We start from the raw sequence: 21,457 nt of genomic DNA, 5'->3' as shown, positions 1-21,457 counted from the left end.
AAGGGGCGCCTGGGTGGCTCAGTTGGTTAAGTGTCCGACTTCAACTGAGGTCATGATCTCACGGCTCATGGATTCAAGCCCCACGTCGGGCTCTGTGCGGACAGCTCAGAGCCTGAAACCTGCTTCAGATTCTGCGTCTCCCCCCTCTCGCTGCCCTCCCCCCCCAAGATGAATAAACACTAAAAAATAAAAATAAAAAAAATTAAAAAAAATCAAAGTGAACACAACAAAATATGGACAAAGCCCCAACTCGTTTACTTTTCCTCTTGCTTAAGTAAAATTTAAAATAAAATAAAATGAGGGGCGCCTGGGTGGCTCAGTCGGTTAAGCATCCTACTTCGACTCAGGTCGTGATCTTGCCGTGTGTGTGTTCAAGTCCGGCATCGGTTCTGTGCTGACAGCCCAGAGCCTAGAGCCTGCTTGGGATTCTGTGTCCTCCTCTCTCTCTGCCCTTCCCCTCTTGTGCTCTGTCTCTGTCTCTCTCTCTCTCTCTCTCAAAAATAAAATAAAAACCATAAAAAATTTTTTTAAATAAAATAAAATGAAAGTAAGAAAGTCACCCAAGGGGAATTCTTCTTTTTTTTGTTTGTTTGTTTGTTTTTTTTTTGCCTTTATCATGCTTGATTTTCATATGCCTTTTTGTTTGTTAGGGCGAAGTGAAGAGCATTTTCCTCTTCCTCTTCGGGCGCTGGAAAACTAACTTGAGTTGACTCCTTACCGCGGCAAAAAGGGGCTTTCTTTGCACGATTCTAATGAGCCAAATGGTCATGTCGGTGCTTTTCCCTTGATCTGCCAGTCTTTATTTCTGAGATCTGAGTAACCCCTGAGAAGCCGTGAGCACCAAACTTAAAACCTGGATACTCGCATTCCCTGACTTCCCAATGAGTGGGGGAGCTAGCTGGAAAGGAGCCTTGGGGCCTGCTGCCCGGGGAAATAATCCCTCCCCCCCCCCCCCCCCCCCCCCAAGCAATTAGATAGCGGTTCAGGGCCTCGGATCCGAATTGGGTATTGAGCATTTTGTGAAGTGACTCAAGTACTGCCTTCCTGCTTTGTGAGAAATTACAACTTGTGGATTTGGGGATTATACTTGCCGCGGTTGGATTTCTTTCTTTCTTCTTTTCTCACTTACAAATTGTTTAGGCAGAGGGCCCCTTTCGTGGGGCTTGTCTTCCAGCTCGATTCACCACAAGCCCTCCTTTCTAGTTCTTCCTTACCACATTGTCTCCTCTTGTGTCATGTGGGGAACTGGGCGGCCTCTTCGCCGCGAAGGCCAACAATGGAGCCTGCAGACCAGGTGCGGAGAGACCCTCCGTGAGTACGTGCCAGGTGGGGTGTTTGAGAGATCCCCTTCGTGTTGACTTACTGTCTGTCGCCTTCAGTTAGGAGGATTCAGCACAGCCACGTGGAGACGCCCTCCAGGCCCCAGGAAAGAGCTGGTCTCATTGTGTACAGAGGCAATTTGGAGTTAAAGGCTAACTTCAGCCGAGGGCCATGTTTACTCTTCTATTGTGAGCTGAAGTCAACTGGTTTGTTTGAATGGGGTCCGGCTTGGCTATCCATTATTCATACCTGTTAAGTCAGAGATAATATGCGTGGTCCCGACATATATGTGAACTTAACATGCTTACATTTGCTGGTAAGAGACTTGAGTTTGGCCAATATTTTTACGGAGCCTTTCCAGCAATCCTCACAGCCTCACTTAAGCAAACAAATAGTGCTATCCCTCGCAAAGCAGCTAAGCCTACAATTCTGAGCGCTTTTTCAGATGCTGTTTACAATGATTGGCCCAAGGCCTATCCTAACATCGTGTGCTATAGAAGCAACTCTAAATTCTTTGAAGAAGAAAGATAAATCTCAAGGCAACAGATTTCCTTCTGTTTTCCTTCAAGTGTGTGGCTCTAATTCAGTAATTAGTCACACAGAGATCATCTAATCATGAAAATGATGGCCTTTAAGGTTCATTACCTTTTCTTAAGTGACTGTTACGAGGGTCTCAGAATCTCTGGGTTCCCAGCTTTTTGGGGTCTTGCGTAAGAACTTTTGCCATGGCGTGAGATCAAAACAGAAACAAATAAACCGAACAGTTCCGGCAAGAGAAGGTTCTGATGTCCAAGCCTGAGTCACGGGTGAGGCCCTAAAAATAGCATCTACCTCAAGACAGGCAGCTATCTCCCAGAAAGGAAAGTATGGGGGGGGGGGGGGGCGGTGGCAGTAACCAGGCTTTTGTTCTACAAGCCTGTCAGGAGTATTTACTGTATGCTCAACACTGGGCACGCAGTATGTAGAGATGAAGTGGTCGACCAGATGGACGTGACCCGCCGTGAGGAATCGACACAAGTCTAGGTGCCCTAGAGAACTGTGAGCAGGCAGCAGCGGACACATGGGTCCCCCTCACCCCTCTGTGGAAGATGATATCACACATTGGACTCCCACTTGAGGGGTGACATTGGAGGGAGCTGGGGGTACCCTGTTTTGGAGGGGCTGAGATGGTTTGCACAGATACAGTGATGTCGGTAAGACAGGTATCGTTAGGGCAGGTTGCACCAGGGCTGGGTTTGAGGAAGGTTCTGGAAGCATCGGAGCCTCTTTCTGCTTCTATGGCTTTACCTCGAGTCCCACAAAACTGATCTGAATAGTACAGAAGGCTAGACATAAAGAAGATTAACCTCAGAAAGTTAGCTCTATGGCTCTTGAATTTCTTCGCCTCGTGGGGTACCCCACAGAAAGGATGTTTTCCACTGCCTCGCCATCCCAGCATTTCCTGTTTTAAAAAATTGGCTCTTTGGCCTTGTGCTGTGGTAAAACTATTTAATTCTTGGTAAGTAAATGGAGCCTTAAAGCCTAAGCCTCTGCCCTGGGCAAGGAACCAGAGGATGTCATTGTGCGTAACTTCAAAGGCTGATAAGATGTTTAAGGTTGCTCCTCCCTAAAGGAGTTTCTTTCTTTTAAGGCCAGCCAGAACCATCTGTGTGCACTTCCCACCACGGTCCTCACAGGAAGCAGAAGACCGTTTCTTCCCTGCCTGTCTGTTGAGGCTCCTGGTGGCATTCTTCTGCCCCACAGAATATTTTTTATTTCTCTGTGCCCTCCAACGACCGCACTGCGCTTTGGCTCCTGGGTCTCCAGCAAACATATGATACTAAAGGCAACACCTTTTCCGTCTGGAAGAGTCAGAGAAACAGTGGCGTGCGCGGGACCATTTCCATGGTTGCACATTTGTATGAAGCGATCACCCAAGGATGTGGGGCGGGGGGTGGATTCTTGATGTCTGAGGGCTTGTGGCCGGCACGGTGTACAAGCCGGTGAAAAATACGTGAGTTGCTCTCTCGCCGTCTCTGGTCATCCACCATGGAGAGCCTCTTGCTGACAGGTGACACAGGTGCAGTTCAGAGTCTACCGTTTGCCAAGGACGCATCTCTGTCTTTCTTCAGTTTTGTCGCTGGGCCGTGCAGAACGTGTTGGCTTCTCTCTCTCTCTCTCGCCAGCAGACGGTTTGGCACAGCAGATGCCCCCGCAGCCTGTAAAAACAGGGGTGGAAGATTTTCAGTAAATCGTCCGGGAAATAAGGCAATACTGGCCATGCTGTTGGAAACGTTTGCTGTTCACTGCACATTCTTTGGCGCAGAATATCTTCCAGCTATAAGTTTTTTATGCATTTTGGACTTTGGAAATGGACGCCTGCGCTGTCAGGTTGAGGAGGAGAAGGCCTTGGGGTAGAAGGGATGGAGTCCTTGAAGCGATTCCTTCCCCCAGATGCGGATGGTGGAATGCGGATGCTTTGGTGACGCTTCTTCTGCGTCTTCAGCACGCAGCGCTTGGAGCTCCTCGGTGCTCCATACGGGTCTGGGGGCTGCTTAATGCAAGTGTAATTTAGGTTTCTGGTGCTTGCTTGGAGTTCCCTTGTCCTTCACCTGGCTTCCTGGCCCTCAGGATAGAGACAGAACTCTCTCTCTGGCATCCCCTCTCTGCTTTATGTTGCCGTTGTGCATAACCGTGGTCCGGGGGCATCTCGTCGTTGCCTTCCGTAGAAGGAGCAGTAGCCAGCCTGCCAGGAAAAAAAAAAAAAAAAAAAAAAAAATGGAACGCACATGAGGACTTGGGAACCTCACAGTCTGAAGCTCCCATTTGCACATTCCAGACTGATGCCCTCAGGCAGACTGGAGATAGCTTAATACAAGCATATTTGTAACACTCCGGTTCCAACCAGATCAAAGGGCAGAGAGCCTGCCTGGGTTGCAGCCTCCAAGATGAAAACTGGACTCTGGAACTGAGTCTATGTGACTTGGCCATGCCTTGAATCTGAGAAGAAATACCAATTCTGTTATGGATATTTGAGCCATCAGATGGAGACTTTGAAGTCTCCTTGCCTATAATAAATTGGATTCAATGCCTCCCTCGCCCTGCCCCCCACCTTGGACACCTAGTTTAGGATTTGGGGTTTCTTCTAAAGTGGTGCTTCTTGTTGGGGCTGTCGGGGCGGGGGGTGGGGGGGGGGCGGGGAGGAAGCGAACACACACAATCCAGTAGGTGCCGGAGGGCCGGGAGCCAGCACCTCCGCTTGGAGGCCGGATCTTCAGGGATGTTCCAGATGCTGTTGTGACTGGGGTGACTGCAGTAAAGGGGGAGCCCTGCCTTCTTTCCTCGCACAGAATATGGAGATGTTGGTGTTTTCGTTGTCGGAAACGAAACTTTCCTTAGACTTTTTTAAGATTCTGTGGATTATCAGGGGCGCCTGGGTGGCTCAGCTGGTTAAGCGTCCGACTCTTGGTTTCAGCTCAGGTTATGATCTCACGGTTCGTGAGTTCAAGCCCCGCATCGGACTCTGTGCAGATGGTGAGGAGCTTGCTTGGGATTCTCTCTCTCCCTTTCTTTCTGCCCCTCCCCTGCACGTGCACTCTCTCTCTCTCTCTTTCTCTCTCAAAATAAATTAAAAAAATTAAAAAAAAGATTCCATGGACTATTAACACGTCAGAAGAAATTTTCTATTTATTTATTTTGCAAATAACAGCTTTAAAAATTACCATTCGTTATCACAATTTCATAAAACAATGGACCCTCGAACAAAAAAGAAAACAAAAAAAAGTAAGAATTTGATTTCAAAGAAAAAGCAATCTTTTAAATATTATGCATTTAGCATGATTAGAAAAAACATAATACATGTATGATTTTCCTCATTTTGCCTCTGGCCAGTGACAACTTTGTCACTAACCACTATGGGTCTGTGAACAGATATTTGGAAACTACGTTAGGTATTTGAAAATTGTGTCAGGTTACATAGATTATGTAATATATACACATACATACGTATACATCTGTATATACATATGACCTGCAAGAAAAATCATAATTATTATGGTAATAACACGTTTACATTAGGCTTTTAAAGAGTATTTTTTTTTTTTCAAATTTTTTTTTTAACATTTATTTATTTTTGAGACAGAGAGAGACAGAGCATGAACGGGGGAGGGTCAGAGAGAGGGAGACACAGAATCTGAAACAGGCTCCAGGCTCTGAGCAGTCAGCACAGAGCCCGACGCGGGGCTCGAACTCACATACCGCGAGATCGTGACCTGAGCCGAAGCCGGACGCCCAACCGACTGAGCCACCCAGGCGCCCCTAAAGAGTACTTTTACATATATTATCCCATATGATCAGTTAGTGTATGCCTTTGAAACATAAATTAGTCTCAATAGCCTGAGCTAAATAGAATTAAGAATAGAAGGGAAGTCTAGTGTTTAAATTGTTATGAATAATTTTATGAATTATTTAATTATATGAATAATTATGTTCATATATGAAACATATATGAAAGTCCATGGGGCGGGGATTAAGAGGGAGAGGGAGGAAGAGAAGGTGGGTGAGTGAAAGGGAATTTTTACTCTGAGTAGGGGTGTGTCTAGTCCCAAACTTGTATTTAAAAACAAAGATATATATATATATATATATATATATGTATTTTTTAATTTAACTTTATTTTTTATTTTTTAAAATTTACATCCAAATTAGTTAGTATATAGTGAAGCAATGATTTCAGTAGCTTCCTTAATGCCCCTTACCCATTTAGCCCATCCCCCCTCCCACAACCCCTCCAGCAACCCTCAGTTTGTTCTCCATATTTATGAGTCTCTTTTGTTTTTCCCCCCTCCCTGTTTTTATATTATTTTTGTTTCCCTTCCCTTATGTTCATCTGTTTTGTCTCTTAAAGTCCTCATATAAGTGAAGTCATATGATTTTTGTCTTTCTCCGACTAATTTCACTTAGCATAATAGCCTCCAGTTCCATCCACGTAGTTGCAAATGGCAAGATTTCATTCTTTTTGATGGCCGAGTAATACCCCATTGTGTATATATATATAAATACACACACACACACACACACACCACATTTTCTTTATCCATTCATCCATCGATGGACATTTGGGCTCTTTCCATACTTTGGCTATTGTTGCTAGTGCTGCTATATTTTGACTTCTCAAGTGTCTCTGTCTTGAACATCTGAATATTGGTGTTTCTGATTGTGAATGTTCTCTTTGGACAAGATAGTACAGCATTTTCCCATTGCCAGCTTCTCCTTGTTGCTGTCCTAGGATTACAGCCTCCCTCGTGTTCCCTGAAGGAGGGCACTAGCTTTAGCATTCTGTTTACAGGTGTTTCTTTGAAGCAGAACCTATTGCAAGATAGGTAGGCTGGTTGCTAAGTCGGCAGTCTTTTTTTGAAGACCCTCTACCAAGCCTGAGCTTCAATTAGGCATTAATTAACTAGTCAACTAAATACTTCAGACAGTGACCACTTTACATGTATTTGCTGGGTGCTTCGTCCACGTCGGCCTTGGTGTTGCACAGGGCGGATGCTAACAGAGCTCAAGATAAAATAGCTTCTGTCTTAAGAATTAAGCTCATAGTCTACTGGGGAGACAGACAAACCAGGATACAACAAATAATTACAAATAGGATTAATTCTAAATAGGAAGCAAATGGGGTGCTATTACCTATAAACTTGAGAGAAGCCATCTTGCAAACTCATCAGATAAAGAGAAAATTCTACAGTCAACAACTGACGGTTGACATTGTGTGTGTGTGTGTGTGTGTGTGTGTATGCCCATATATGAAGAAGACAAAGATTATATATTTGTATTGCCTTTATAACATAAAACATTATTTTTAAGAAAGGAAACCATTAGGGAAAAAAATCATTAACTCTTACTTTCTCATGACATCTACTTACTGAGTAATGCCTATGAAAGCCACAATTAACTAGATTACTTACAGGGAGCAGACAGCACTCCAGTTGGAAGGGTAGAGCTAGTTGGTCAACTTAACACTCGTACCTCGGACTCTTCTTTGCATGACACAGCACTAGTGGTTTGACCAGATATATCAGATCATCCATAAACTAAAACAAAAAAAAATTTTTTTTAATCTTTTGGGGTGATATTTACATGTCAGTTTTGTTCTTTCCCAGGAAAAAAACCTGATAATCTATTCTGAAGAAGTCCCTGAGCTTACACTCAGAGAGCATACCCCTAGTAGAAGAGAAGAGAGTTATACGCAAAGGGTGACAAGAAAGTAGAAAAGGTCTGGGGCAGGGATAGAGGTAACAGAAGGAGAGCTCGGCTGGGGAGGGGGAGCCCAGCAAAAGATTTTTGGGGTGGCTTTCTCACTAGACCTTAAGGAGTGGACAGGCGTTAGGCTTGTGGAGGGTGGCGGTACCATGCACCTGCTAAGCCACCTTTACAGGCTCTTGGGGATACCCATTAAGCCTTTTTTTCGTATTAAAACTAACAACTCTTTGTTTCCTGAGGGCATATGTCTTGTTAGGGAGCAATAATAATATATCAGTTTCCATCGAGTTGTGTTTTATCATCGTAATGGTTACAGAGGAGGCTGCTTTTAGTTCCTGCAGTGCATTTTAATGTTTGCGAGAAACATGGAGACTGACTGAAGGCATAATGGATCCATAATGGATGAGGAGCTGACGAGGGCCAGAAATGGGACATGCCACGGCTGGAACATGAAAGTGCTTCACCTGAAGTCATGTGCATTCCCTGCATTAGAAGGAGTCGATGGGCACAGTCTGGTTTCACCCAGCACCCCTAGGTGTTGTATGGGCGGAACTGCTGGTCTGCATCATCTGGTGACATCTGCCCTTGGACTCTGCCATGGCGGCCCCATGGCTGCTAATGATCACAGGTCCGGGAACGCATGAGAAGGAAGTGCTCCATCACTGCACGTGTGACCGATGGAGGTGGTACGTTATGAATGCTGTAAAGGGTGTTTTCCTAAAAGAGAAAGAAAAGCTTGAGATCAAATGTGAGCGGGTTTTTTTGTGTGTTTGTTTGGCGTTCAGAGCCCAGGTAGGAAGGCCTGCTTCACACCAGACCCCTGGGAAGGGACAGGCATGGCCTTTGAGCTCAACCCTGACCAGCTTTGGAGTCTAGCCAGCTCGCTCAGTACATATTGGAGGTGGTTTTCGTAAGTGAACACAATAGATGCCAAACTAACCTTTCGCAGAAGAACTTTGTTGGTGAGAAGAAACCATTTTACTTTATGTGCTAATAGTAAATGTGTTCTAAATAAGGCCTGGCCCGGGGCGCCTGGGTGGCTGAGTCGGCTAAGCGGCCGACTTCAGCTCAGGTCACAATCTCGCCGTCCGTGAGTTCGAGCCCCGTGTCGGGCTCTGGGCTGATGGCTCAGAGCTTGGAGCCTGCTTCCGATTCTGTGTCTCCCTCTCTCTCTGCCCCTCCCCCGTTCATGCTCTGTCTCTCTCTCTCTCAAAAATAAATAAACGCTAAAAAAATTAAAAAATAAATAAATAAATAAATAAATAAATAAATAAATAAGGCCTGGCCCAACGTCTTACATTTTTTGATCACCTCCACAGCCCAGGGGTGGGACCCTAGAGCACTTAGTGAGCCCTTGTTGATCATTGACCAAAGTGCTCACGTATTTGCAGAAGTTGTTGCTAAAGAATTGCAGGCATAAAGATGCATTTGAATCCAGGACTCCTTTTAGGATGAGGCTCCGTCTTTATAACATTAATATTTCCCCCAAATATTCTTGAATGCTTTTTTGTTCCTCATTGCTGTTGGATATTTTTGTCTTAAAATCATGTGTATGCTAGAACTGATTACCCAGTAGAATGAACTTTAGTCAATCCTAGTGTTTCTGATAAGTTAGTCTTTAGTTGGGTGTTGGGATATTTCTTTTTAAATTTGTTTTTTTAATGTTTTATTTTATTTTTGAGACAGAGAGAGACAGAGCATGAACGGGGGAGGGGCAGAGAGAGAGGGAGACACAGACTCCGAAGCAGGCTCCGGGCTCTGAGCCATCATCACAGAGCCTGACGCGGGGCCCGAACCCACGGGCTGTGAGATCGTGACCTGAGCCGAAGTCGGACGTTTAACCGACTGAGCCACCCAGGCGCCCCATGTTGGGATATTTTTTTTTTTGTCTTTCCCTGATTCCTGAGTTTGGAAGCCAGTGAGTTACAGTACATTTTGATTTGGTTTTAATCCATCAAAATCAAGTTAGTTCTAAGTGATGGAGGAGCTCACTTTGTGGAGTCCAGGCTGCCTGGAGACATCAGCCACATGCCAAAAGCTTGCTCGTTGCCCGGCAACCTTGCCGGAGGAATAGATTTTCTGCCACTGGCTCCCTTTTTAGTCGAGGTGGAATCTATTAACACTACTATTCTAGTCTAGAGAACCAGAGCTGGGGTTTCACTGAAAAGAATGGTCAGAGTTTTTGTTTTTGTTTTTGTTTTTAATAACCAAACATCACGTTTCTGGCTTCTAAACTCCACCGTTAATTTCATTGACTTCTAAATAAAGACTGAAGAGTTTATTAATATTACTGAACATTGCTGAGGCTCAAGAGGTCAGTCCAGTGTCTGACTGGCTCCTAAGGAAGGAAGCTCAGTGTTTGATTTCTGTAGAAATGATCATGCAGGGAATGGGTAGGCACTGTGAACACCCAGGTCGAATGTAGCGCAGATAAGAACGACTTCATTTGCCCCCAAACTTTTCTCAGTCCCCACCAGGTGTACTTGTGGGCCCCTGCCTTCCAAAACTTACCATCTGGCCGTGGAAGCGGTTATTTCTTCAAGTATTCGCGATCTCACTCTGATTGAAAAGTGGCTGTGTATCCCTTCCTTTTATCCTTCAATCAAAGAGTGTCTTTTCTCCTTTTGTAGCTAAATACTTCACCAGCAAGATTGATGGTTTCCATCTACCAGGGGAGTTTTCCTTACTGTCAGCTCTATTGTTTTGCTTAGGCTCTTAATGTAATAGCTTTGGGTTGTAGCAAGGGAAGATGATGGCTAAGCCCAAGGTCTGGTGGCTGGAGTTATTCACCTCTGCTGAAATGCAATTTTAATAATGGACTGTATCAGCTCCATGTGTTTTCTTGCCCCTTTGTAAAACAAAGGAAGCTCTCAGAGCATTAACCCTTTGGTGGCAGGAAAAATCAAAGTCGCCAGGAGCCACTTAATTAAATGACACTTGCATCTCAAACAAGACAGCTTGCAAATAGTGTGGACGTTCTCTGGATAGGAGAGGAAGGGGTTGTTCCTTTTTCAGTGAGTGGGCATTAGCCACTCCATCGATCCCATTCTTTTTAAGGGCCAAACGCAGGAAGGTACAGATTGAGAGTTGGCGGAGAAATGAGTGAACTTGATAAAACCATGACCAACTCAACAAAACAGTCTCGGAATGCATTTGTTTATTTGTTTTAATCATTCTAAACTTTACTAGTTATGATAACTCAGGTATTTGGGTTTATATTTTCCCAGGCAGTCTTGGAATATGACTGACCTAAGGGACCTTCAAAAGCATAGTTCAAATGCCCCAGTTTTACAAAAGAAGCCAGCCAGTCTCTCTTTCAGTGGTTCTGGCCAAGGTGGCAGCCATCTTCTCGGCATCATGGCCGCCCTCAGACCTCTGGTGAAGCCCAAGATCATTAAAAAGAGGAACAAGAAGTTCCTCTGGCCCCAGTGAGACCGAAACGTCAAAATTAAGCTCATTGACAATAGGGTGGGCAGAAGATTCAAGGGCCAGATGTTGATGCCTAACACCGGTTATGGGAGCAACAGGAAAACAAAGCACATGCTGCCCGGTGGCTTCCGGAAGTTCCTAGTCCACAAGGTCAAGGAGCTTGAAGTGCCGTGTGTGCAACAAATCTTACTGGGCAGAGATTGCTCCCAATGTCTCCTCCAAGCACCGCAAAACCGCTGCGGAAAGAGCAGTGCCGCTGGCCGTCAGAGGCACCCATCCTGAAGCCAGGCTGCGCAGCGAAGAGAATGAATACACAGCTTATGTGCATTTGTGTTAGTAAAACCAGAAAACTATCCAAAAAAAAAAAAAAAACAAACCAAAAAACAAAAAACCACCCAAAGCAAAACAAAGGAAACCAGCAGGGTGTAAAAAGTGCTCAGGGATGCATAGCTATGTGGAAAATGAAGAGCAGGGGCCAATATTCTGGCCAGTTGACTCTTAAAAAAATTTTTTTTAATGTTTATTTATTTTTGAGACAGAGACAGAGACAGAGAGAGAGAGAGAGAGAGAGAGAGGGAGGAGAAGAGAGAAATGGAGACACAGACTCTGAAGCAGGCTCCAGGCTCTGAGCTGTCAGCACAGAGCCCAACACGGGGCTCGAACCCACAAACCGTGAGATCATGACCTGAGCTGAAGTCGGCTGCTTAAGCGACTGAGCCACCCAGGCGCCCGTGGCCAGTTGACTCTTCACGACAGTACCACCCAAATGATGTATTTAAAATGAAATGAGTAAGGAAAAGCACCTGTTCTATCCAGCAAATATTAACGGGCGCTGACCCTGTGCGTGCGCCTAGCAGGCTAGCTGGGAACGATGAGATCTTTATTGCACAGTTACGTTTGGAGGTGGGGGAACCCCACAGTGGCCGTTGAAACCGGTAAGAAAAGTGCAGGTTGTGATAAGTACTTAGCTAAGATACAAGGAATGTTGGTGACAGGCAACCAAGTCCACAGTACTGAAGGTTTAACTTTGTTAAAGTGCTTAACTCTTTAGGAACACCTGCATTCTTACCACTGACGGAAAATACATTGGATAAAACTGGAAACCCCCGGAGGTGCTCATTGTCACATGTCATGTCGTATCTCGACGGAGAGACCTCTCTGGCCAGGTAGTGAGCTTCCCGTGACAGGATGCACATACCCAAATCTAGACTGGTGGCTACCTTAGGGCTCCTCCAATCATAGATACTGATTCAGCCGTGTCACTCGTTCGTTCATTCATTCATTCGATCCCTTCACGTTGCCGATACTTATTAGACATTTCCAACTTCCTGTTGAGCAGAAATGCTCAACAAAAATATTTTCAAGACCCACAAAGACACACTTATATCAAGGCCGATTCCGTACAAATTTCTGTTAGCAGCGGTCTTGGGACATTTTCTCCTCACAGATAGGATTTTTTTTTTAACTTAAAAAAAAAAAAAAGCTTATATATTTATTTACTTAGAGAGAAAGAGGGGCAGAGAGAGAGAGAGAGAGAGAGAGAGAGAGAGAGAGAGAGAGAGGGAGAGAGGAAGAGGGAGAATCCCAAACAGGCTCTGTGCGGTCAGAGAACAGCCCGACGCGGGGCTCGAACCCATAAACCATGAGATCATGACCGGAACTGACGCTTAACTGACTGAGCCACCCAGGCGCCCCACACATTTGATTTTTCAAGTCAGAGAGCTCATTCTTTTTCTTTCTGACTGGCTGCTTTCCTGCCCAGGCCAACTTTATATATAAGACTTTTGTTTTTCAACACGCAGTAACTGTGAAACTCTAGTGTGAGGCTTTGCTTTGTGTTTGGGTCTATGGTAAAAAGGTCTTTTCGAGGGCTGTGGTAAAAACTAACTTTCTTGACCAAGGGAAGCATCTGTTTTTAAACTCTTGATCTTATCACAGGCCACATGGTCACTTGTTGCTGGCTTTGCCGCTCTCCCTGTATTCCCTCAGAAATATCCTGGATCCCGAAATCTGCTGCAAATTTACTACGGATGGATTTTGCGTTTCCTTTCACTCCTGTGCTACCCACACCACTTGGAAGAAATCAAGTGTTTACCCTGCTGTTCTTTTTATTTTCTTTGTTCTCCAGATACATTGTGATGTCTGGAGCTCAGGTTTCATGGACAAGTAGAAACAGCCAGGGGCACTGTTTTTGTAATTGCATATTAAATTCATTTCCTTAAAAATTTGTCTTGAGAAGCATTTTCTTCAGACTTTCCTCCCATTTTGGTGTGTTTCTTTTTCTTTTGCCATAGGATCTATTTTGGTTTTGCCTAAGAAGACAGTCACCGTGGGCTACCCCTAACACACCTCTCTCTGTCACCCCTAAAGTGTCCCCTGTGATGCTTTCTAGACATGGAAGTTTGCTCCGTGCTAAGCAGTCTGGAGGATTTGACTCAGTAAATACCTCCCCTTACCCTTAGGGTCAGATAATGACATTAGTCCCATTTGACTGATGCGGAAATAGGCCGAGAAGGTTTAATCAGTTTTTAAGCCAAAGTCACACAGTGTGTGTGAGTGGAGAGCAAGACTGAAGTTGTATTTATATAACTTAAAAATCTTTCTCCTGCTATAGATGCTAGCTATAATGCCCCCTTTATTTCTCCATTCTAGGCACCCCCCCCCTTCCTTTTGAACTGTGAGAGAGTCCTTAAAATTAGAAGGGGGAGGGGCGCCTGGATGGCTCAGTTGCTTAAGCGTCAGACTCTTCATTTCAGCTCAGGTCATGATCTCACAGTTAGTGAGGTCAAGCCCCGAGCTGGGCTCTGCGCTGACAGCGCGGAGCCTGCTTGGGATTCTATCTGTCTCTCTTTTCCCCCACCCCTGCTCGCATGCACACTCTGTCTCAAATAAATAAATAAACATTTAAAGAAAAGTAAGAAGGGGGAGGTGATTTATATATCATTTTCATTAGACCCGTATTTTCTATGTGCGTTTTCCAGAATGCTAGCCTGCAAGATGTTTCTAAAAAACAAACCAGAGTCTTGCTTTAAATTAGTTTGGTCAGAACTGTGCATTACATCACCTTCTAGGAGATTCTGAATTCACCTTTGCATATTAAGAGGTCTGAGATGTCCTTCAGCAAAAAAGTATTTTTATTTAAAAATTTAAAAATTTTAGGTGCGCCTGGGCGGCTCAGTCAGTTAAGCATCTGACTTAGGCTCAGGTCACGATCTCGTGGTTCGTGGGGATGAGCCCCGCATCAGGCTCTGTGCTGACAGCTCAGAGCCTGGAGCCTGCTTCTGATTCCGTGTCTGCCTCTCTCTCTCTGCCCCTTCCCTGTTCATGTTCTGTCTCTCAATAATAAGTAAACGTTATAAAAAGAAAAAAAAAGCACAATTTGGAAAAGTCTTCAGTGAAAAGACAAATAATGAACTTGGTGCATTCCACTATACAAGTGAAGTTTTTGAAAAAGAAGTAGAAGAAAAGAAAACAGAATGCTCTTGGGTCCCCTAAAGATCACAGCCTCCTGCTTCACCCCATTCCACTTTAAAACTTTTATTTTTACCCACATTCCACCAAGGCAAGAAATGGGAGTCTCCTGCTCTGTATCTCCTACCCTGAGACTTGTATTTTTTTTTTTTTTTAATGTTTATTTATTTTTGAGAGAGATGGAGCACGAGCAGGGAAGGGGCAGAGAGAGAGACACACAGAATCCAAAGCAGGCTCCAGGCTCCAAGCCGTCAGCATAGAGCCCGATTTGGGGCTCGAACTCACAAACTGAGATCATGACCTGAGTCGAAGTCGGACGCTTAAACGACTAAGCCACCCAGGTGCCCCCTGAGACTTGTTTTTGTTTTTTGTTTTTGTTTTTGCCTGAGACACGGCTAGGTTAAGCCCCTTGAGGGGGAGGATCTGGGCTGTAGAATATGATCCAGCAGTGGCTTAGTAACTACGTAGAAAAATACAGAAATGACCTGCATTTGGAATAAAGAACAAATACAATATATGGATCTGTGTTTCTGAGTTGACTCTAGCCACGTGAATTACCCCCTCTTTGAGTGACAGTGAGGCATTTGAGAAGCTGCAGTAACTCATTTATATCACTAGGGTTCCATTTGGAAAATGATACCTCCTGGTGTCTAATTTAATTAGTAATTGTGTTTTCAGTTCCAATTGAAAGCCTCCGAAGAAAGGATGGTAATACACTGTGGTATTTGGTATTATTATTGTTATCTAATTATATTTACTAGTGTGACAGTTTTAGATTAAGACGCTTTTCAAGAAGGTACTTGTCACTGTTATCTAACTGGTTTTTCTCTTGTTCTTCCCCCACCTCCTCTGTAGTCCAATGTCCCGTATTCAGTGTGAGCCCTCTTTTACAGACCTATAAATGGATACACACAGTTGTGATGTTATTTTTGTTTGTTTCTTTTTTAACATATGGCCTGAGGTTCTACGGCAAGTCCATCGTGGATACAGAGTTTGAGTCTCGAGTCTCTGAGATGCCACCTACGCCCTGAAAGAGGCAAGGTGGTCCCACCTTGGGGATGGCCCCAAGGGCGGATGGCCCCCCAGGAAGTTGGAAAATGTGGGGTCTGCTTTGGCTCTGCCATTTACTTGTTGGATGGCTTTGGACAGGTCATTCATTTAGTCATCCAGCATTTTATGGAGTGTCTCCCCGGTGTTCTGTGCTCGCCCAGATGCTAGGACTACACAGATGAGTAGGACAGTGCCTCGTTCTTCAGCAACTTCCTGTGTCGAGTGTGGACTCAGCCACATAAACCAACGTGCTCAGGAAGATGCCGTGGTGCTTTGTGAAAGTGTGTGCAGGGGGAGCAGGGGCCCAGAGCAGGGAGGAACAAAATGGTCTGTGGCGCTGCAGAGAGGCTTCATGGCAGCAGCGATTGGGGGTTGAGTTTTGGGGGGAAAAAAATATCATCGGGGGATTAGGTCGTGATAGCGTGTGGACTCTAGGCTTCTGTATAATTTCCTGGTCGTGGGAGCCAGTGAAGAGTTTTAAATAGGAAACAGCATGGTCATTTTTGCATTTTAGAGAGATACGTGTGGAGGATGAATTTACTAAATCTCTGTGAGCCTCGCTTTTGTCATCTGTAGGACGGACCCACTCGTCTTGCCTCATGGGTTCTTTTGGGTTGCGTGTCTCTCTTTGAAATGCAGCAAGAATGGCTAACGGTTGCTCACTGCTTTCTCAGCACGCAACCCTCAGAGCAACCCCGTGAAGGTCAGTCTGTTACTTGTGCGTTTTAGACGTGGGGACGGTCACAGAGGTGAAATACCCGGCCCAAGGACCCCCAGCGAGTACTAGAGGTACAGTCAGGATTTGGACTCAAGTCTGCCAGATCCTGGAGCCCCGATTTCCCTTAGCCACCACGCAATGCCGTTAAGGGGCTTTTCCCCACTGAAACATCTTCGCTGGTGGCTGTCTTTTGCCTCTGGCGACCTGAGCAAAGAGTTGATGTCTTGGAAAGATTCAAGATCAGCACCAAACCTCTGGCAACCTGAGCAAAGAGTTGATGTCTTGGAAAGATTCAAGGTCAGCACCAAACCAAATGTGCCATTATTTACAACTCTTTAATCTTTGTCTTTAATCGTGCGGTCCTTTCTCATTAAATGGAACCAAATTCGCGGAGTAGGTTATGGGACTTGAATTCTTTTGCACTAACTGGGTGTTACAAACAATGTGTGTTTCTGTGGACATAGACATAAATCTTCCTGCCAGGGTTAACAGAAAATCAATCATGTCTCTGACTCCCTCTTTTGGGGAGTTCTTTGGAAGATCCATATTATGAGTAGGTGAAAGTAAAATTGAAGAGGGTGTAATGAGTAAGGTAAAGTCCTTGGCTGGAGTAGGCTTGTCAAGAGAAGTTGCCGCAGGACCCAGCAGACAACGGGAAGGAGGCAGTCTTGGCGAAGTCAGCAAACTCTGCTTGTTGAAAAGAGAGTCTGGAAAATATTCTACAAGTTCACACGCTGGCAAATGCCATCCGAGGACAAGTTAATAGCACCTCTTTGGTAAAAAGTTTATTCACCCTGTTTTCTCTGTAGTGGGTCGCTGTAGGGTGAAAAAAGGCCGCATTATCTGCTTAACCATGAACGAGCGCCTTTAAGGATTGCTGCTTGAAGATGCAGGAGGTTCAAGAAGAATAATTAAAATAAAATGCTGTTCCATGTCCTGACCTGTGTTCAATGTGCCAAAAAAAAAAAAAAAAAAAGCCCTCAAAAATGCCAGGGTTCCACATTTTGTGGTTTGGGAGGGATGTTGTGATCAGCCTTCAGCTGCTCATAAAAAAATAAATACTGCTGTGTTCTTATTTGGACCGTTTCTCGAGGATCTTTTAGAGTTGATTTGCAGCTGAAATTTCACCTCAGCTAAAAAAAAAAAAAAAAAGAAAAAGAAAAGAAGAAGAGGAAGACGACGACGAAAGCCACGCAAAGCTGTGCCTTACTTAAAACATTAGGCATGTCATGCCAGAGTAAAATAATGGAATCAGAAGGAGAAAATGCTCCATTGAGATAAAACAGCTGTCTCTTACACTCACCACTTAAGTATAATTCATCTGCTGTTTGTAGGTTATGCTTTAATGGGAAGGAATATTAAGGGAATGAGAAAGGATTTCTTTATTAAATGGAAGCTCATTGCAAAAAAATATATACCCCCAACTGAAACAGCTGTTTTAGAAGAGCGGCTTCTGGAATGTGAGTGAAAGTATATCCCCCGAGATCCTGCCGCCCGGCATGTGGGAGTAAATAGATGTGCAGAGCCAGGGATAGAACAGACCTCGTGGCATCCGTGTGATGCCCTGCTCACTGGTTCTCAAACTTGGATGTACTCCGGAGTTGCCCTCCCCTGCTCCCCCTGCCCCCCACCCAGGGAATTTGACCAAAAAAAAAAAAAAAAAAAGTGATACCTGGTTCCACACCTAGAGATTCTGATTTAATTGCCCCGGGGTGTGGCCTGGGCATAGGGAGTTTCAAAAGCTCCCCCAAAGACTCAGGTACAGCAAAGTTGGAGGCCCACTGGCCTAGCTGGTGACAAATTTTCTTCTGTTCTTTGCAGCTGGGACAGTTTGCTGTGGGAACTTAGATTTGGAAGCCTCAGTCCTGAGTGGGGAGCAGAAACCTTCAAAGCCAGACTCAGGGAGCCAGACTTGACTAAGTCTTCAGTTTGATAGATTCCTCTCTTTAAGGGCTAAAAAGCAGAATTCCAGTGTTCTTTTGAAAAATGAGCCCTGAGATTTTTTTCCATCACAGAGAAAGCGTTAAGTATGTTCTCTCTGAACTTCATGGCAGGAAAAAAGAGGAAAGAAAATGAGTATATCCAGATTCAGGCAAAGTTCCAAGTAGCGTGATGGGGAGATAGGTGGAGAGGTATTGTTGACCAAAGTATCTTGGGGAATTGAGTCTTGACCCTAATTTGCTGCTGTTGAAAAAAAAAAAAAAAAAGGAAGGAAGGAAGAAAAAGAAAGAAATAGAACTATGTTCTTGATTATAGGTCAGATGATCAGAACCACTCAAGTGGGAGGTTTTCTTTCTGGTTTGGGACTTCTGGGGACTTGCAGACAATATGCTGTAACATAACTAAGAAGAAACGTGGTTTTTAGTTAGTACTTTGCTAACGACAAGCTTTGACCTTCAATAATTCACTTAACTTTTATAAGCCTGATTTTCGAAAATAGGAGTAATACTGTCCCATCGGTCTTCTACTCCAAAATAAGATGCACTTTGCTAAAGGACATTTAATTCCCTGCAGGCAGCTCCCTCCCAAGCCAATATATTAGCAGGGAATGACTGAGAACGGGAGTCTTTAAATTTTTTTTTTAACGTTTATTTATTTTTGAGAGAGAAAGAGAGACACACATAGAGCCCGAGTGGAGGAGGGGCAGAGACAGAGGAAGACACAGAATCCGAGGCAGGCTCCAGGCTCTGAGCTGTCAGCACAGAGCCCAACGCGGGGCTCGAACCCCAAGCCATGAGATCATGACCTGAGCCGAAGTTGGGCACTTAACCGACTGAGCCACCCGGGTGCCCCGAGAATGGGAGTCTTTACTTCACCAACCGGAAAGAAAGTTGGGAAGTCACAATGTGGGGTGGGGTAGGGGGTCTCCAGGTGGATCCAAGAGACAAAAAGGGGGCTGTAGTGGTGCTCATTAAACGGCATGTGCCCTCAAATCTGGGGGTGCTGTTAAAATACAGATTCTGATTCAACAGGTGCAGGGAGGGGCTGTGTCTCTCACAAATGGCATTTCCAGGGGATGCTGATGGCCGTGAGCCCCGGGTCACACTTTGAGAGGCATGGCAGTTCAGAGCAGCTCTGTGCTGGGGTGAATGCTTTTCTTAGAGCCGCTGGAAGAGACTAAATCGTGGCCCGTGAAGACTGGTGTTGTGTGGCTGCTGTCCAAGCCACAGATAAATGAAGCACAGACATGAGAATAATTGTGTGTCTTCAAGATCATGTGGCCCGAAGCACCATGGTGTGATCAATGCCTGTTTATGTTCTGGATTGCCCTTTTTGTAGATATTAATTTTTATATACTTTCCATTCTCTATATGACCTTAAGGGGAGCCTGAGTATAAAAATTTAGTTTTTTTTTCCAGTTTACCCCCATTTTTATTGAATTCTGGCATATCAGCCTCCTATCTTTCTCTGTGATTCAATCTAATAGAGCTCTTGAGTCTTTGTTACCCACAGTGCAGCATGTTATCTGGTGCCCGCAACGGTGATTTAAAAAAAAAAAAAAAATTCTGTAGGTAAGGGCCAGAATTATCTAAAATAATCATCCGGTTTACCTCATCCTCCTTGGGTTATCACTGGAAATGGTGGGGTACCATCAGCCTTCCAACCTTGTTATAAAGAAGATCCCCTAATTACGTATTTTTTGCCCAACTGATAGACTCGCGTTTTGCCGCTGTAAATCAGTGGCTGTGTTGTCTTTTCCCGATCGCTTCCTAATGTTCTTACGCGTTATCTAGGTTTGTAAAGTTTAAGAATAGATGTAGCTTTATGTGTTCTAATTTGAATCGTGGAGTTTGGAAAGGGAAGAGGGTTTAAAAAAAAAATATGGTTGTGACATGTTTATTATCAACATGTGAAAACGGAACCGATGATTATGTTGGTGGTAGGTATATATTGTACCTTGTCAACAGAAAGCTTTTATGTTTGCATATTTAACAGGGTATTTTCTTTCTTTAAAAAAAAAAATTAGAACTGATGATGTCTCTTGGAAGGCTTCAACACATTCTGGTTTAAAATAGTCCTCTATAACTAGGCTTCTTCTTGAAGTTTCCATGGCTTTCTCTCAGAACTGCATACCTTTTAAAATTTCGCTGATTTTCACCCACTGCAGCCAGTTCCTTATTCTCTAAGCCCATGGTTCTTGAACATCAGAGTCACCTGAAAGGTTTCTTCCTTTTTTTTTTTTTTCTCAAAAATTTTTTTTAATGTTTATTTATTTTTAAGAGAGAGAGGGAGGGAGGGATAGAGAGAGACAAAGCGTGAGCAGGGAGGGGCAGAGACAGAGGGAGACACAGAATCTGAAGCAGGCTCCAGGCTCTGAGCTGTCAGCACCTGCATTTTTAACAAGGTCCTGCATTTGAGAAGCCCTGCATTAAGTAACTTGCAGATTACTTGCAACACTGTAAATGCTCTGATGGTCGTATTGAGCTTTCACAAGCACTGAGGCAAGGGGAAAGAGACAGTCATAAAGAAATGAGAACTCTTTGGTACTTGGTAATACCTACAGCATCTTCTCTGGCAAGCTGAGGTCAACCTGACCATGGTTGAACTTGCTTAGACGAGTTCAATTCTGTACCATTCCAGAATATAATTTTTAATTATTCCGTTAATTCTAGAGAAAATGACAGGAGTATTTATTTAGAACCACTTACCTAAAAAGCATCATAATATTACAAATTGCTTATCATAATAAAGCAAGCTCAAATAATCAGATTCATTCATTGTATACTCTGCCAACAAATTTTGGAAATACCAAGAGATTGGAGTAAACAGATGAGCCTGTAGATCTGGGAGATTTGTTTGGGGCCAGTCCACTGCAAGTTCTCTGTCTTTCTCTCTTCCTTCCCCCTTTCCTTCTTTCCTTCCTCCCTCCCTCCCTCCCTCCCTTCCTTCCCTCCTTCTTTTAAGACTTTTTAAGTAATCTTTACACCCAGCATGGGGCTCGAGCTTACAACACTGAGATCAAGAGTCCCATGCTCCACTGACTGAGCTGGCCAGGTGCCCCTCTTTTCCACCTTTCTCGACAGCCACGGGACGATACAGTAAAACCTGAAGTTCATAATGATAATCCTGAGGCATTGTCTAATCCAGTGGAAAGTAAACAGCAACAAGCAAATATTTTCTGGAATATCTACACTATTCAGTTTTTCAGAACCAAAAGAGCTCCCTTCCTGGATAAAAGAAGAGTCTAATGTATTTTTTTCTTTGAAATCGATTAAATGGCAAACATTT

At 44.3% G+C, this 21,457-nt stretch overlaps 1 protein-coding gene and 1 pseudogene across 3 annotated transcripts in view; both read left to right on the top strand.

Moving 5' to 3' along the window:
* Nucleotides 1-21,457, top strand: part of FOXN3 (forkhead box N3) — a 396,278-nt gene that overhangs the window by 57,970 nt on the left and 316,851 nt on the right. The gene's annotated exons all lie outside the window — the stretch shown is intronic.
* On the top strand, nt 9,551-11,326 carry LOC132670195 (large ribosomal subunit protein eL32 pseudogene; annotated as a pseudogene).

This window comes from Panthera onca, chromosome B3, assembly GCF_046562875.1.
Source record: "Panthera onca isolate mPanOnc1 chromosome B3, mPanOnc1 haplotype 2, whole genome shotgun sequence".
Classification (NCBI taxonomy): Eukaryota; Metazoa; Chordata; class Mammalia; order Carnivora; family Felidae; genus Panthera; species Panthera onca.
This window is presented reverse-complemented; position numbering and strand designations above follow the sequence as displayed.